This window comes from Typopeltis vanoorti, chromosome 22 (assembly GCF_054136105.1).
Source record: "Typopeltis vanoorti isolate ZY-2024b chromosome 22, IOZ_Tvanoo_1.0, whole genome shotgun sequence".
NCBI lineage: Eukaryota > Metazoa > Arthropoda > Arachnida > Uropygi > Thelyphonidae > Typopeltis > Typopeltis vanoorti.
In genome coordinates, this window is record NC_143570.1 from 49,623,433 (window position 1) to 49,642,563 (window position 19,131).

Below are 19,131 nucleotides of genomic sequence, written 5' to 3' on the forward strand. Positions count from 1 at the left end.
GATTTACGGCAGCAGGGATGACGAAGGATTTGCCTTTGAGCTGTCCTGGAGAATATCAATTAATACGCAAGACAAACTAATTCATTTATTGTTTTCAGAAAACTCACCATTTCGAACAGACACCATTTATTTCGATGTTATTCACTGAGTAACTCATTCCGTTTGACTTTCCATTTCAATTCGGGAGAATGCATCTTAAGGTTACAAAATTGAGCCAAATCCTCTCAAGCATGACGAGACACCATACTTATTTCGATCTCTTTTCATTTCTCTCATCTTCCTCTCTCTTTTAATGTCTTTATTTAACAAGAAGAAAACATAATTTATTGAATAATGCAAGGCAGTTCTGGATGTTGGACATCGAAATATCTGAGTAAATAAATTATTTTAGCAAATTATGCATACGGATTATTATGGCATGGCCTGGCTGTTGCAGAGTGGGTTGTGTATCCGCTCTCTAACCAAGAAGCTAAGGTTTGAATCTTGGACACCGATAATTGTGAATATCTTTAGTTGGGTTTGGAATTTCACCAACGTTGTGAGACCACCAACCTACTTACTGGAGGCCTGAAGTGGCTTGAAAAAGGTTGCATGCTTATACTCTAGAGAAAGCTTTCCGGACCAGCTAAAAATGAATGAATGAATGAATATATATATATAAATATATATATATATATATATATAAATAAATAAATAAATAAATAAATAAAGAGAGAGAAATCCTTACACGCCTAAGGTTTAGAAAGACCTTTCATCGGTGGGAGCCACATAAAAAAGCCTATGTTAGAATTTTATTGGTGTGAATACACAGTAAGAATACTATATTCCGAGGTAATAGTATTCTTGTATATTCTAATTTCTATTAAACAATAATTACTATTGCTACTCTTAGATATTAATTCCACTAGTTCGACAATTTTTCAGTGCATTTTGTCACCAACGTCTCTCTGTAGCTTTAAACAGCAAAAAAAAAAATATTAGCAATTAAATGAAGTATTGTGTGCGCTGGTATTTAACTGCTGGTTTCACATCTATAAAATCAACAAAATTAAAATAAGTCTTATTTTTAAGAATTGAAATAACAGTGAACATAGCCTTGCAACTTTCATATGAAACAATAAATAGCAACAGCAGTTCATGAATGAATCAACGTCTATCAGCACGTATCGTTCGTACATATCTGTTTTTAAATAGGTTTTATCAATTTGTCCTTTGAGTATTGTTGTTGCAAAACTTCATTTTGGGTCAGCTAAGCGTGGATGATATCTTACTCAACAAATGGGAATTGAATGCATTCATAAGAAACTCAAGAAAGCAGGCATGCGAACATTGCACCTAAATAATGCTGGGTTGCTCATGCCTGATGTGAAGCTCGCCGAGATTGGACATTACGTAGTTTAAGGTAATGGTACGGAGTGAGCTCGTTTGGCTATGGCGAATGCAAGGATAATGCTGTTTACTGTTGACTCTTTTCTCAAGTATCAGACATTGAAATTGCAGGCATGGTTGGCCGAGTGTACAGAGGACCCTGCAAACAGTTGGCTACAACCCCTCATGTGCGCAAGATTCGCAGTAAAAAAACAAAAAACGGTGGCGGTGGTTTTTTTAGTGTTGAATATTTCATGGTTTAGAATTGATCCATTAACTGTGAAGCCACGAAAAGTTACTCCGCATTCTGAATAATTCTGTGGCCAATGAAAAATTACGCAGACCAAGTCAAATGTACTCAAACAACTGATCTGTGTTCTGCTGAAAGAACAACCCAAAATACTTGGTATTTATGAACACTGAGTAGACAGTTTACGCAAGAATGCGACAGCCGAAATATTGGGCTAAGATGAAGAACCGTTTTGTGAAAAGACCGTAATTTTCCCCCCTTACACACACAACCATAAAGGAGCGGAAAATTACTTAAGTTAAAATTGAAACAATTTTCGGCTCCTTTGTGGTTGCACTGCCAATGCACAACTCGCAATAATTAGACTATGAGTCTAATTATTGCGAGTTGTGCATGGCAGTGCATTTTCCCCTACTGTTTTGTCTAGCTGTTAGGTAATAAATGATTTAAGAAAGAGAAGCGGAAAATTTGTTGCACCATCATAAGTCAGCTTCTACTTTCAAGACAGAGCGAAGTCTACCACTACCGGATGTACTTGAGTGCCTTAGAACACTGACTTGTTTCCTTTTTCTTCTTCTTCCTGTCTTGAGGTTCGCGCTGCTCCTCCTGACTTAATTTAGTTAATGGCCTTTTAATGATAAAAGGCCATTAACTAAATTGATGCCATTAACTAAAATGATGACGCCTACCTTATATTCTTTGTGTCCAAAGAATATAAGGTAGGCGTCATCATTGAGGTCTTAGAACTTATGTTACGTTAAAACAACAGGAATTTTGGAGGTGATTGTATTAACTCAATCGTTGCCATTTGTGATCCTTTATCGGTTAGTCATTAGAAATTAATACGAAGACAACCTTTTATTAAAGCAACAGTGGCTTACTTGTTAGGTGGTGCAACACTCCATCAACGAATTGAGTTACGACCTTTAATGTTTTGATATTGGAACCTATCTACAATATATAAGTGCTTAAATGTGTTTTAAGTTTTTTTAAAAAAAAAACTTATTCCACGTAGGAATAAATGTTATACGATCCTCTGGTTGCGAAGAGTATTTTTCAATATTCTCTCCTTTTCATGAATCCTGGATTACAAATGCAACTGGGAAGAATTCTCAATACAATTACAAATCTCCTAATCTTTATGACAACAGTCGTAAAGTGGTAGCTTACTGGTGAAACCTTTTACTTCAATGATGCGAAAGTGCATCTAAATCCACTGTACACTTTAATCGGTTGTGATCTTGTCCTGAGCCACCAGAATTATTTATAATTCAAGATGCCACCTTTCGAGCATATTGTAGTCGCAGCAAATGTGGACTAACAACGATTGCTACCTAATGTCATGCACTGGCGGTAGGTTTTATCTATTGCTGTGTACAAATTGCATATCTACCACTTTCAACATCACTATTAACATGCATAATGTCTAACGAAACACCTGTTAAAATGAATGACTTGAACTTCTTAACTTCATCGTAGACGTATCCTCTTCCAGCGAAAAAAGAAATTATAAATTCAAATGGATTCTGCTGAAAAATAATACTGAAGGAAATATGCCTAAATTTCCTTACCAAGTTTGTACTTTTTCGTCATATGTTTTAAATGCTGCGTAATGTACAGGTAATTGCATTTATTTTATTCTGTGCGCAGTGCAAGTGCGTGCTGATCATGTCAAGACAGCAAGAAGACCGAAGAGTGGTAAAGAATGCGTGTTCATTTTCTGTGTCGTTTATGTTCGCCAACTTGAATAATTTTTAAAACAATTTGAATTACGCGAGTCAGCTTTTCTTAATGTAATCTTTAAATCTTGTAATGAATAATTTATGATATTATTTGCATATATTTAAATTCATGTGTTCTGTCATTATAGATGCGTAACGAAACACAGTTGCTGATGGCTTCGATTGATAGTAGGTAAGGTTTATCTTCTCTAAGAAATTACGCAAATCAAAACTAAACTAGCATTTAAATTTATTTTTAAATTAATTTCTTTTTGTTAATTTACTGTTAATTGCAAATTTTAACTGGTATTTGAAATTCAGATAATTTAAGATGTTTTAATGAGAATTATTTAAAACAAACCATCCAAATCATTGTACTTTTTCTTATTATTTCCTTTGACTTTTCAAACTAAGTCTGAATGCTGATAATTATGCACATAGATTGGCTAATCCGGGTAATGTCGCTTTTAAAAAAAGCTTTGCTTTTCATTCTTGGAACAGGTAATTTAAGAAAGGCCTTATCGGAGTAAATTTATCCCAATGAATACTTCACAGTCGTAACGTGAAGTTTCAGTTCTCTTAGACGAACAGAAAACCATAAATTTATTGTCAAGCCAAAAGTAGTTAGACATAAGTGATCGGCATGTGTAACATTCCCCCCCCCTTTCGCAAAACGATACTCGAATTAATTGAACATTTTTTCTTTTAACCATTGCCAAAAGCATAATATGGAAACTATAAAAAGGCTGATTATAGTTTCTAACACGTTCATGATATGTTGGGACGAAAAGTTTTAAATCAGTTATATTCCTTTGTTTATAATTGTAAACAAGGCATCATTCAACTTGTGGTTTTAATCTCTCGGCCCTAACACGAGGAAGTAGTTTTTAAAAAAAAGTAATTTTCTTTACGTATTGGTCACGGTATTTCTCCCTGCCCAACTTGTTATATTCAGTTAACAAAAACGAATAACATTAGTTTCCTGTTCAAATATCAATCATCGCTTCCCACAAATAACTGAGAAAATTTAATATATCAGAAAAAAAGCTTGTTTAGTTTGTTGAAATTCCGTAGGTGGAGCTAAATATTTTACTCTAGTTGCTGATGGAAGCATTACATCGCTGTAATAAGGGTGTGAGGGGAGGCCGTCTAGAAGAACGTTTTCACCGGAATCTTCAGGTTTGCATTCCCCTGATCCAAATGTAAGCGAGGAAATTCTCTTATCTAAAATATTTTTGGCATACCAATAAATTAATCATTAAAAATTCATTACCACCATCCAGTGATTTGGGAAGCTTGTGCATATAATTACGGTCCTGTCGACATTTACGCCATCAAAATCCCATAGAGTTCAAATACATTTTCCCCCTCAAGCATTAGGAATGATAACCTTTTTGCAGGTAGATTAGCGGGAACCCTAGTGATTCCGCGTATCTGTATACTTTCAGATAAGGAAAGTTTACTTCGGGGGAGGTGAAACACAATTTATAGAAAATCAATCATCACAGAGAAACACAAGTGTGTGTTGTGGCTACGGAATTCGAGCACGTGAGTAGGCATTATGTGTCAATTAATTTCGTCCAGTAATCAGCAGTGACAACTATTGATTACAGGAGAATTTAATGTTGTCAGCTTCTAGTTTTGTGACTATCGGATTTCACTTGCTGAAATCCGATAGCCTTACTACGTGTGCTTAGAAAGAGAATCCCGGCAATAAAGTAGATATTTTCATTCTTATTAAATGGTTGGAAAGCAATTGTAAGAGGCAGAGATCTAATTGCTTCTCAATAAATCCCTATATGTTTCTAGTACAATGCTAGTTTTGTCTTTTGTATTCTTTAAAAATTTCTTAATGTTAGTGAAAAAAAAACATTTTATTTAACGCAGTTCATATTTAACGGGATTTAGACAGATGCATTAATTTTTCTTAAAGATGAAATATCTAACGACCATTTGCACCAAACTCGCAATGTCAGAAATGCTGTGACATATTCTGTTTAACCATAAACGTGAAAAAAAAAAAGTGATGTTAATGTTACGGTGCACTCAAATATGAATATGTTTAGAAAACCGTAATGGAAACTGCAAACCCTTATCAGCTATAGAGATGACTTGGCATAATTCCAGGTTAGTTGCTCTGCTTTATAAAAATGCGTAATAAATTTTTGTTTTGCTTCAGTTAAGTAAGTTAGACTTCTGTCAGCATTTTATCTTATGACATTGCAGGAAGATTTAAAAACAAGATAATGAATTTTTGAAAATAAATGCATGGCCAGCAAAAAAATCGTGTGTTTGAAATCGCAGAAAGGTTTTTTACACCTTTGGAAATTTCATTTTAGCAACTTAGTGTGTTGGAAATCACTCACTTAAAAGGACTCTGGGCAGGAAGACTAGAAACATAAAAGAATTCGTAGAAATTTTTGATTAAAGTTTAATTTATATTTTACGTGAGCCAAACATTAATAAGGTAGTATTCTTCAACGGCAATTATTTTAAACATTATCGGCTAATAAAACTTTGTTTCGATTCCACGCAAGACGAAAATTTTCCTTTAAATTCATTTTATGCTTTCATTTCTTACAGTCAGCTAAATAAAGTGAATATCATTAAATTAAACAAAAATATACTCAAAGTAGAAAGCGCAGATGATGGAGTGGGATGTCTCGAGGTTTAAGCAGTTTACATTAAACTAATGTTGGTTCACTTTTTATCAGAGAAATGACCGCACTCCGCATCCTCCTTGTATAAAGTGCAGTGTACACTACTCTCCAATATTTGATGTGTAATTATTTTAAAAGCAGTGGATTCATTAACAGGGATTGCTGATGTTTACTTACTGCTTCTGATGGAAACTTTGCAAAATTGAATAATTAAAACCGCATTCTTCAGTAATAACGCAAAGCGAAATCGCTTCCCACCACTGTGCCACAAATATCTCGCTGCATCCGCTCATTACTTTCGCCAAAAGAGCATGAAAAATTCTCATTATTCTTACTAAAAATATCCTCGCCAGTTGGTGCATCCCCCCCCCCCCGATTGTGCTTATGACATACTCCGGTATCGATACTCATCCAGTATTGTCTAGACAAGCTGACATACTCATGTGACATCTACCCGACAGCATGGAGGTAAGCCTTTATCCAGTCTATCTCTAAGAAGAGATAAGTCAGCAATCACACTGACCCATTGCTATCAAATCAATCCTGTCGAAAATAACGGAGTTTCTCCAGACCTTTCCAAGTCATGATAAAGTTTGGAGAACGACAAGTGGTTGTCCTTAACGTTTACGGAGTGTGTGATTGGGTCTGTCACGCTACCTTTTGTGATGTGCTTCCTGTCCCACGCAATGTGCATTTCCCCCTTAACGTTCGTTGAGTGTCATTATGAATGATCTCCTCTAGTAAAATTTTTGGGACAGTGGCAGGGTTCCCTAGGCCTCTGCTGTAACTGCATACGTTAATAACCATCTTTCACTAACCCTAAATCTCGTCATGATTTTTGGCTGTACGCTCCATTTATCTTCATTGGAAGGCATTGTAATGCTCAAATGATTCAAGCTTCGTGATCTCTAATCAGTGTCTTGAATCCTGTCATTGTCTCTGTTCTTCTACAGGATGAATTTTAATGTTAAATACAGACCTGCGTTATACCTGGGAAAGAAGATTCCACTACGCTCCTTGCGTTTGCTGATGTTTATATCTCCAGATGGATTGGTTTTCTCTTCTTGGAATGATGCACACGTTGACTGGTTTTACCATACTGCATCTCGTTCATAGCCTTCAGAGAACTTGATGGCCTCTTTCGTTCAAAATATATCTTCGCACCTGCATGACTTTAAATACTGTTATTCCCTGTTCAGCCTCAAAATTCCAGTGCTACTTTGCTCTCTCGTTTGGAGTAGTGTACCAAGGACTTAAGAATGCATGATATGGTGTTCAGAGGAGATAACCCATTCGCTTATTTGATGACCCCTCTCTCACTAACTCTTCCCAACACTTTTTCATACATGTCCTATTTCCAAATTTGTTAATGATTGTTTCATGGGCACAGCTCCACCATTCCTGCCACCACCACCATTTCGCCGCTTTTTCTGCTTGTGTGTGGGGACACGAGCTACTAGTTATAATCCATTCGCGTATCATCGCGGATTAGAACCTGATTAACTTATCAGGTTCCAATTCAGTTCTTTTTCATTCAGCTACCTCTATTCTTGGAACAGATTTCCTTATATTATTATTATTATTGTTGTCAATGACTATGACCACCGACTCTATAAGAGATTGACAGATTCTTTCTCCAAAATCACTTGTCCGCACACAGCACTAGTGTTATAGGGCTAGTGATCTCTCATATATTTGGTTAATATATAAAAATAAACAAATAAATAAAACAATTAATTCGTTGCTTTTTCGGAATACAGAACTGTGAAATCCATTATATAAGTTCATATGTAATATGGATTACTACTAACATAAAGTAATAGCTGAATTTTTAAATAAGTAAACATTTTCATAGCCCTATTGGTTCTCGCTTTACTTTGGAGCCCACAGGACATCGTTTTGGAATGTTGTGATAGAAACCTTTCTTAATTTTTCATATACAATGGTAGTTACTAAAGCTTACAAATCTAAAGTACTTAAATAAACACTGATTTTACTTATAAATAAAACAGGAGTATTGGTATATTTTGTGTGTGTGTGTGTGTGTGTGTGTGTGTGTGTGTGTGTGTGTGTGTGTGTGTGTGTTTATATATATATATATGTGTGTGTGTGTGTGTAGAAAGTATTTTACCTTGGGTATAATAAATGTTAAAGATACCAAGCTATTTTAAACCTGGTTTTACTCCATTTCCGAAGTAAGCAAACAAACAAGTAAGTCAAGTTTGCGCCTGCAAGTATAGCAAGTCTAGGTGACCCTACACATAGTGCAAGTCAAGGCAACTCGTGGTAAAGGTGGATTAGCTCTGCTCACTATTCTTAATATTTACCCTTAATACAAAGCACATCTCCTGGAGGAGATGTAAGATGCTATGTATTAAAGGCAAGGGGGTGTCACTACATAGACCGGTTTCGACCTTTATTGAGGTCTCATCAGTGGGAGTCAAGATTTTAGTAATACAGAGCTTATAAGTATTTTATCAGAACAAGTTACCATAAGGTGTTTTAACCTTATTAAATAAAATTCTCCTTGAGTTGCCTTGACTTGCACTACGTGTGAGGGTCACCTAGACTTGCAGGCGCAAACTTGACTTACTTGTCTGTTTGCTTACTTGGGAAATGGAATAAAACCAGGTTTAAAATAGCTTGGTATCCTTAACGTATATATATATATATATATATATATATATATATATGTATATATATATATATATATATATGTCGAATTCATACATGAGAGGTAGAAGAATCAATAGCATATCAATGCAGTGTATGAGCAAGTGATGGTTTGGAAAGAAGTTCAAAACGTTTTTTAAAAAATGGAGGATATGGATATAGTTTTTGGGAAACAATTTATGAAAAAGCTTGTTCGAGGAGAGAGATAGGTAGACGGAATAAAGAGGAAGAAAGCAAGCAGGATCTGGGTGCAGTTGTACTGACAAGGAAAGTTTGGTGGATGCTGGTTTTGTTTTAACAAAAAAAAAAAAAAAAAAAAAAAAAAAGAAAGCAGAGGAATGCGATTGTCACTTCTTTGGAGCACTGATCATGAAAATACCTGTAGAAGAGTCAGAAATATAGCATCCCATAATGCAAAGAACAACTTTTTCGATCATGCATAATACTATGCATTAAGGTAAGGGTCACTGCTTAGAATGATTTCTACATTTATTGAGGTCTCTTCGGTCGCAGCCATACCTAGGCAGCACCAAGTGAAGAAAATTTCGTAAGGTCTTGCTCTGTTTATTCTTTAAAAAAGGGGAGGAACGGAAAACTGATATTTAAAGAACTATTGACAGCAGCATCGAGCCAAACTTGTTTAACGATTTAAACCGTTGAGCTCTACTTTGAATATTGCCGACTGTAGTATCGAACCAAATATCCAAAAAATACTGGCATTAAAAATCAATGATATTGAAAATAACTTAATGTTAAGTTCTTTTTAATATAAAAACCCTTTTTTTAAGATTACGTTCAAGATAAATATTCCAGATCTGTATATTTAACTCTTGTCTGCTGTACTAATGCAAATATCTTCTTTCAGATCATTGCGAAAACACAGCCTGAGCAATCCTTCGATATGTATCAGGATTATTTCGAAAGTTTGAGGTATGTTTCCTTTACCATTTTTACTAATATGTATATTTAATGCTCATAAAGAGGGACCACAAAACAGCTTTGATATATTCTGAATAAACAATAAATACACTCGAGATCATGAAAACAAAAACTTCCCTAATGCAAAGTTATTATTCTGCAGGGCGGATTTAATTTCTTCCTTCATTAGAAAATCATCACACTGAATTATACTTGCTATGAACCATTCTTATTTTGATTATTAATGAAATAAACTAATAAAAATCAAACGTGATAAGGAAATATCTCAGACTAAGATGATGCAATCTATTATATTCCTTCTTCTAATGAAATGGTAAAGAAAATCAGTGATGCTCCACTTACTAATACGTTGTTTGCAAAGTTTTTAAAATATTTTTCAACCGTTTGGTGTACTCTTTTACAGCATTGATGCATGCAGTGTCGAAGAAAATCTAATTTATTCGACACTTAATTTTGAAGATGTATTGGGAGAAGAAAGTGACAAATATACTTGAGAATATTATTAAAGAAGCTGCTCTAGTTTAGAAACAAACCACGCCTAGAAGCCACAATGGGAAGTAAAATTAATCCATTGATAATTTATAATACCACTGTTTTTGGATGTATTATTAAACTAGCGTTTTTAAGAAGACTTTGTGTGCGCATGCGTAGGGAATACGGATTATATCGCATCTAATATGCCACTGTAACAATCATTAAGTGAAACAATTTTTAGATAGCGCAGAAAATTAGCAATTAAAGGGTTTTTATTCAGGTTTATTCCTTGGAATTGTAAAATAATTACTGAATATTGAGTAATTACAAACATTATTTAAAATCACTCCAAAGGAACAAGTATTTCCACTGAATTCTGCATGTTCGTGCGGTCTTATGTTTAGCTTAATAAACTGTACATAAGACGAATTTATGCACAAGTTTTTCAGAAATATTTCAAATATTCAGATTAATTTAAAGAATGAATATTTCTCTCCCTATTATAAAATAATTTAGGTTTTTAGTTCAGGAAAGTGGCATTACGTTTCTGTTTCAATGGCAATAATTTCTGCTTGCATATATCAGGTGTTTAAGTAGTCAGCCTGTTTTCGCTCTTAACAACGTGCTGTGTTGCTGAGAGCTGGCGATCATGTGATCTATTTATTTATAAATAAATAAACAGATAACATGATCGCCCAGTGCACGCTAAAGTTCTATTTTAGAAGTGAAAAATATGCTGTAATCTTATGGTGACAATTTCATTATTGTAATTTAACTTGGTGTTAATTAGTGATATTCTTGGCCAGTTATCTCTGGTTGGATACGATTGGAAATCAGACTGCCGCCCCTCAGTCTCTAAAAGTTAGCTAGGGTTAAAACGGCCTTACCTTCTCCCTATTAGGGAATAAAAAGCGTTAGTGAACTCTGAGGTTCAATCCCCCCCCCCCACACACACACATCAGATTATAAGGTCATTTTCAGATGAGGAATTAGCTGGTCATGTAAGAACTTCACAAGGCTTTCACCCTCGCGGAAACGCACTATTCATGCCAAGTTGCTGACTACATGGGCAATGGAGGAGATCCAACAAACTAAAAAAAATGTGTGATTATGGGGGACCCTGTTGAAAGATGTCAGCATCCAGGAAACTGCCAGTATCTTAGACTGCCGAGAACAGTAACTGCCGGACGGCAAAGCCTCCTCGATGATTGTGGTGAACGCAGGTTGTCTTGCCTTGTGCAAGTCCAGAAAGGAAAAATTGGAGCTGCTGACTGTAGAATTTACAAGGGAACGAATGGCACATTTCACGTACAGTGTCCATCTTGCCCATTTCCATAGTTACTTTCGAAGTAGACATTCAGTCAAGATACCAATAATCAATCCTACGTCTATGATTTTATGTGAAAAGTTGGCTTTTCTGATGAATCCCGTGTTCAGCTGTGCCACATGAGCAGCGGGTTAGTCGAAAACCTGACACGAGGAATCACGCCAATGTCGTGCTACAGCAAAAACTTGATGGAATGGAATCATTATGGTGTAGATAATGTTTTCCTGGAAATCTCTAGGAGCTCTGGCAGCGATACGCCATATTTCGAATGTTAGAGTGCTTATACATTGTGGTTGATCAGACACATCACTTCATCGTGACTGCATTCCCTGTTATCAGAGGTATGTTCTAGCAAGATAACGGTTGTCCTTCATCTCAAATTCGTGCAACCTACAGAAAACATTCCTGAGTAAATGGTACAAAACATTTCCTGCACTGTGCCAAAATCCATGCGTGTTGAGTAGCTACAGTTCTGACCGATGAGTGATAGATGACCTACAGAAAATTGAATGGTGGTCATAACATGAAGTGGAGAGTGTACGTACGTATGAAACATTGCAAATTCAGTTCTGTTGTAGCAGAACTGAATTAATAATCAGAAATTATTAATTCAATTCTTGTATTGAATCGTAAGAAGTAAGTTCAGCCTTTTTTAGTGTTAACTTTTTTTTTTCATTTGCCCCTCACAGCATGTCTGCGTTGCAAGTATTTTACATCTGTATTACTAGTGATGCACAATAGGTTAATAACGAACTCAATAGATCATTTCTTAAATGTTTCTATTTACCTTATCGGTTATCGCCCATTCTTATGAACTTCAAGTAACTCTTCAATTCCATCTTCTCTGTCAGCACACACACACACACACACATTGAAAAAAAATGGTTACGCTGTCTAATATACAGTAGTCATTTGAAGAAAGAATCGGTGTTGTTATAATAATCATTTTTTGTAAAGAGTGGAATTTCCTTTGTGATACTGTATATACACGCATATAAAGAAAATGAGTCTATTTACCTCGTTTTCATTATTGAACAATAAAGAGAGAGAGAATATAAGTTAGTTGAACACGAACTTCATTGCAGAGTAGTGAAAACCTTGATCTGTTGTTCCCCTCAGGAAATATGATTTGTGATAGTAGTAATTAAATTCGACCGGAATAATAATGGTATGTAGAAATAGAACAAGTAATAAAGAAATACATTCCCAATATCTTGAGACACACCTTGTCATTAGGTTTCGGTGTACTCTGTAATTTACCAATGTTATAATTTTCCACGAGGGAGTGGATTAGTGATGGAGTATGAGAAAGATTGTAGGAGATGATTCATCCTCATTACATGTCTATTCCTTAACGAATAAAATGAGGAAAGAAATTAATGGTCGTGACACACCCACAAAAAAGGCTCTGACAGCACCATCGATCACATGTCATGCACCATAAACCTCATGCCTCAGTACCAAAAAAAATCCTTGTTCCATAATTGTTTGCCATTGTCTGGCGCAAAACCGTTTGGAAATTTTGGCGTGCATATAAAACTTTGTTATTAGTTTATTTTGTCGATAGGCATTTATTGATGATCAGAAATAGTTGCACTCCCATCCTTTTCGCACAAACAGCTCTTTTTAAGTTGCTGTTAGTATTAATAGGTGTTAGAAATTTGTTCATCTGAAACAAGTCTGACTCATTGTAAACTCATTGGGATTGATAATAAGGTTTAGTGGCTGTAGGTTTCTGAATTAATTTTGTTACGCGTTAAAACCTTATTAGTGGAAAGAGTGGTATGATTATGACACATTGTATCTACTAACCTTGGAGAGTTAAAGGAGCACGAAACTAGGTGATTCATTTTAAGTCAACGTTTTAAAAGAGAATGTAGAACTTAATCTTTAGTGAACATATTTGAAATCACTGCATCCAACCTTATTACTACACGGTTTTCATAAAATAAAAAGCTAACCTTAAATGCTGATTTCTCGTAGTTCACTCTGTTCTAAAAGTACAAACCAGGCACTGGCAACCGGGTATGGGTGGTATAACCGTAACAGAGCAAATCCTTTTAAAATTCCTTGTCCGGAGGCATTAGCTAGCAACCTTTCCTCTGTACTTACCCAGCGAAAGACTAGTAACCTTCCTGGGAAAATTGAATATACTTTCAAGTCTGAGCCAACGAAAAGCTGGATGGACTGTCTGAGAAACGACCATGATTCAGAAAAAGGTAATCGAAGCTGGAAGAAGGAACATATAATGAAAATCGTAATTAAGAGTGTAAGGAGCATCACACACAAAGATGAGGAACTTGATGAACAACTAAACTAAGCCAATGTAAAGCTATGTATAGTTACAAAACAAAGAAAAAGCAAAAGATACGAAAGAAAAAAATGATATACAAATCTACAGTGGAGTAAAAAAGAAGAAAGTGCAAAAGCAGGTAATGTTAATGATACACAAATCTGTGACGAACTATATTATAACTACTGGACTTGAAAAAGTAATAGAAATTAAACTCAAAACATTAAGAGGTCACATATCAATCGGAGGATTGCACCAAAGGAAGGGAAAGAAGACAGTAAAATATTTTACAAAGAATCAAAGTTAAAACAAATAAAACAGACTATTTTCTACTAGCAGGGGATTTAATGCCAGAATAGGAAACACAAAATACAAAACAGACATAAGGAGATTTGGCGAAGATGCATGTAATCAAAATGGTCATAAACTGATTTGCCATTTATAATAATAGGAGAATAATGAACTCGGTATTTAAACATAAAGAAATTCATAAATATACACGGTCAGCCAGAGGATAAGTCAGTTATTGGCTACATTATCGCAAACTTTAAATTAGCCGAGTTATTCCTAGATTGGAGAGTATATCGCGGCTCTGAATTAAACTCTGATCATTATATGGTTATTTGAAAAAATCAATTTAAACCAAAAATGGCTAAAAACAAATAAAGTACAAAATAATTATCAACCAAATTACAAAATGTCTTCATTGTAAGATAATAGGCAACAATATCAGAAATGCACTGATTTAAAAACATAATCCATACAGGAATCAAATGACAGTGGAGAGGAATGGAAAAATTTGAAACAAATTCTGAAAAAAAGCAGAGACAGAAAGCTTAGGAACAAAGAGTAAATGGAATAGAAAATGAGGATTATGAAACCAGAAAGAAATAGAAAAATAATAAAAACAAAAAGAGTTATCAGAAATAGCTCAATTCCAACACAGTGGAAAGAAAAGCCAAGACAGTAGAATACAAAAGGAACAATGCCAAAACGAGAAGTAAGGAAGAGAGACAGATGGAACAGTTTTGTAACAGAACTAGAAAAGGATTTAACTAAGTCGCAACCAAAAACCTATAAAATACAAGAACAAAGAAATAAAAGGTAAAAATAGAAACAATTGGTTTAGAAAAATTGGCAACTTATTTTCAAAATCTCTGGATGATGATAAGTAAAATTTTATACAACAAAGAATGATCTAACACAAAATATTACGATGTGAGAACTAAAAAAATAGGAAAATACCAGGAGAAGTTTATAAATATGGAAGTGTACAAAACTGCATTCTTTCAATTTAAAGTCTTTCGTTAAAAATTGTGAAAATTTTTTATGAAAGACTTCTGACATTTTTAAACACGGTATGGGTTTTGGAAAAACTCCATACTGTTGGAAACAAAATCACTGTTTATCCAATTTATAAAAAAAAAACAGGAAATAAAGAGGAGTGCAATAAGCAAAGGGGAATTAGTCGGCCCAATGCAGGTTACAAAATATGTGCAGTCATATTAAAAGAGAAACTAAACAGTACTGTTGTGGCAAACTACTAGAACAGAATGAATGTGAAAAGGCCGATGTTGCATACTCAATTTTCCTCAATATGAGCCGAGAAGAGAATTCCAAAAAGAAACACTTGTCCCTTTACTGATTATGAAAACGTTTTTGATAAAATTAATAGACAAAAGTTATTTAAAAATTAACCTATATAAATATACCAAACCAACTCTTAGTCTCTTCATGAAATATACAGGAAATAAAATAGCAGAGAAATTCGAACAAATATCAGAATACAAAGACATTTCGAGAATATTATGTCAAAGATGTACCCTATCACTTCTGCTTTTTAATGTATAAATAAAATTATAACAATATGGAAAGAGCATAACCCATTTGGTATACAAAGAAAACCACAAATAAAGATGGGATACACTATTATTTGCAGATGATCAAATTGTATTAGTTACATCAGAAGATAATCTACAGAGATCAGCAAAATCATTCAATGAAATTTCAGAACAGTATAATGTGAGAATATCAAAAATAAAGAAACGTAATAGCTTTCAAAGGAGAAAACCCAATGAGAAGTAAAATACTGATAGATAATAAAATATCAGATAAGTAAGTACTTTCAAATATCTGGGATGCTACTTATAAAGATGTAAAAGATACAAACATTAAAATATCAAATTTTGTTAAAGCAAATAGTATAATAAATAATATATTTGAGCCAGCTAGCCCTTGGTATAAAAACACTCCAGAAATCTCTTCTCGGCTCATATTACGAAATACTGGATCATATTACGAAATATTTATTTCGTAATATAATCCAGTTGAATATACAATGGGCTTTGGCATATATAACGCTGTAACCACCCACAAAAGCAAGATATGTTTGAGAAATATCTTCTGAATTGAGTGCACTAATACTTTCTCTTTAAGGTGAAGGATCGCTATTTCAATTCTCTTTCGCAAAAGTAACGCCACCCCATTCATTCAGGAAGAAGAAGAATGCAGTCCATTCTTTAATCAAATTCAGAAGTTTAAAAATTGACTCACTGGTATAAAGGGATGTCTGCGTGCTCCTTCCTAGTTACAATCGACTACTAAAAAGAAATTGGAACCTGCATGTTAACTGCCAATGAATTTAATGTCAGGATCACATGTTAAACAGTAGCTTTTAAAACAGGATTGCTTTTTCATTGACTACAGAACAGAAAGGTGTACTTCTGTTCTGTAGTCTTTGCTTCATAAAGGATGCGAGATAAACTTCAAAACGATTAGTAATTATTAAGACTTAGCTTAATATTCTGAGCGTGTATTGTTTCTGATGTCTCTTAAGTTTACTTTGCTGGTAACTGAAACTATGAACTGTTTACAATACTCCCTATAAAAAAAATAAAAATAAATAAATAATAATGAAACTCCTTATGTTCGTTTTCCCTATAGTTGATCGCATTTTTCAGTTTGCTGTAATGAAGTTTTACAAACATTTTGATGGTTTTTCCGTATTTTATCTTTTGAGCTTGTTTGCGATTTGTAGGCATGGCGTTTATCTCTTCTCTCTCACACATACATATGCAGACTATCTCTCCCCCCCCTCTCTGTGTGTGTGCATGCTTCCTTTTTTAGGGGGTGGGGAGAATTACCTTTTGAATGTCTTAAATCATTTAAAGAGAATTTAACTGCCTACCAGACCCACTTTAATTCTTTTCATTATTCCTTTTAATCAGGAACGGAGATGTATAAGTGAGAGGAAGAATGTGGAATTAATACCAGACACCTTTTTTTCTGAGACAAGTTTATCAAGTAAGATTAAATGTTTTATAATTTACTAGTCTCCATAGTACCTCTTGATAATCTACCATCGACTTAGTATTAGTTTTCTCTGAACCTGTACGAAAAACAAAACGTTTATAGCAAATGACAAAAACATCGCTGGGGACCATTTCAGTTAGTAATGTGTAAATTAAGACACAAACTACTCGTTTTCGCAGCTGAAACCACTTACTCGCCATTAATACACCTGAAGGGTCTGAACCACCGCGTTACATAAACTGGAAAAACAAAAGCTTTTAAATGCGACCCTGCCGCATCCTTTTGAATATTTCTGTTACTTTCCAAATGATGGCTGGATTAACTGAGATCATAAAGGGGAGAATGTTCCCCTCCCACCCATGAAAATTTACGCCTAGAACTTATATCTACGTTTTTTTTCTCTGTCAACTCCAAACACGAGACATGCCGGATATTTAACATATATCAATGCCGTGTGTACGCGATTTGTTTAAAATGTTTTATATTCTTATTAGAATTAAAAGCTTGGTTGTTCAGTTAAACTTGTCGATGAACAAAACTAACGTTTCAAAATGCCCAATAGCAGAATAGAGAAGTGAATCAAAGCGCACACAAACTTCGTAGTCCGTGTCTTTTATATAATTAAATATTACGACAGCACTTAGCTTAGATCGTAAACATTTTGTTGGCTACGCGATTTCAGAATTATATCGTTCACCCTTTAAACTTTTGCACTTGAAACACCCTGTTCTGTTATCCGTAAACTGTTTCCATATTCTGTAATAAAGTTTTCATCGTGCAATTTTATCATATGCTTGCTTTAATGAGCATGTTCATTGCTGGAATGTTATCTACCTTCATTCCTGACTGCAAACTTGAAGAGAAAGATGAAATAACAAAAGTATTTGCATAGATGTGTCGCTAATGGTGAGAAGAATATTGACGAGGGAATAATTTTTAAAAAAAATCTGAAAATTCGTATAACAACGGAGGGTTTGATGGTTTTGATTGTGTCATTTCCTTGCACGGCGAATGGAAGAAAAGTGAAACTGTTATCAGGTCATGCCGACCTTGCTATTGAGATAGTGACTCTCCATCAAATTAACCAGCACTCTAAAGAAATAAGCTGCGTAGTGATTATCAAATTTGAAATGGTCGAGCATATCGCGTACCCATCACATGAAGGCGAAATAATACAGACATTGTGCCACAGTCGCCGTCAGACGGCGCTACTATATATTTAATTACGCTTCTCATTCTCTGTTGTGTATGTAAGAGGCAGCTGATGAATCAAAGAAACATCGGAGTTACCGTAATGAATGACGTCATTGATAAAAGGTGCTTACGAGTTTGCTAGCAGCAAACTGGTGGGTAAATAATAAACAAATATTTCAGCACATGATTTGAATGGTTTCAAAAAGCTATTCATAAAACACTAAATCGCGTAGCGAAATTACATACGCTGTTTATTTTATAATAACTGAAAGTATTATTATTTCTTTTTTGAAAAGGATTCGATATGAATCCAACAAGTTTCATTTGGATAGCTATCTCATGGGCAAGTTCCATCATCATCATCACCACATTTTGCTGTTAACTATCATCAACAGGCATCACTCCATATTGGAATCTGTAAAGCGAATTAATCTCTGAGTTCTGTCCGTTGGTTTAGCTTTTCAAAGCAAATTGTTGCATTATGCTATTTCTTTTGACCTTTTTCAATGGAGGTTTCGTTTTAGTTTGTAGAAGCAACTATTGACGTTTTACTAGTATGTCTGTTGACTGAATATGCTCTGCCAGTTTTGCAAGGTAATCCAATTTAGGAGAGAGAAGTGGAAAAAATCATTCTGATGCGATTTCCGTTGAGGATAAATTGTGAAGGGTACAACACACAGTCATTATCGCAAGCTTCAGTTTTTGAAATAAACGCAGATCACCCAGAAAAGTGCAGCCGGTATTCATGTTGCTAAACACGCTTTGTGTAAAGTATAGTAGTTTCATCATACCTCATTACCTCATAATCGTAGCGGTAACGAGTACAAATTTGGAAGTTGAAATGCTTGCTCTTCGGATATTTGACTAGTAAATATTTCTTGAATGTTAATGTGTTCTTATATGGAAATATCTTTTCAAGA

The 19,131-nt window shown here is 34.7% G+C and overlaps 1 long non-coding RNA gene across 6 annotated transcripts in view; it reads left to right on the forward strand.

Annotated features, from left to right (window-relative positions):
• Positions 1–19,131, forward strand: part of LOC150094407 (uncharacterized) — an 849,964-nt gene that overhangs the window by 482,535 nt on the left and 348,298 nt on the right. For all 6 annotated transcript variants that reach the window (XR_016550250.1, XR_016550249.1, XR_016550254.1 and 3 more), the window contains exons 10-11: positions 3,489–3,532; positions 9,538–9,602. This is a non-coding gene — a long non-coding RNA (uncharacterized LOC150094407). The remainder of the gene's footprint in view (positions 1–3,488; positions 3,533–9,537; positions 9,603–19,131) is intronic.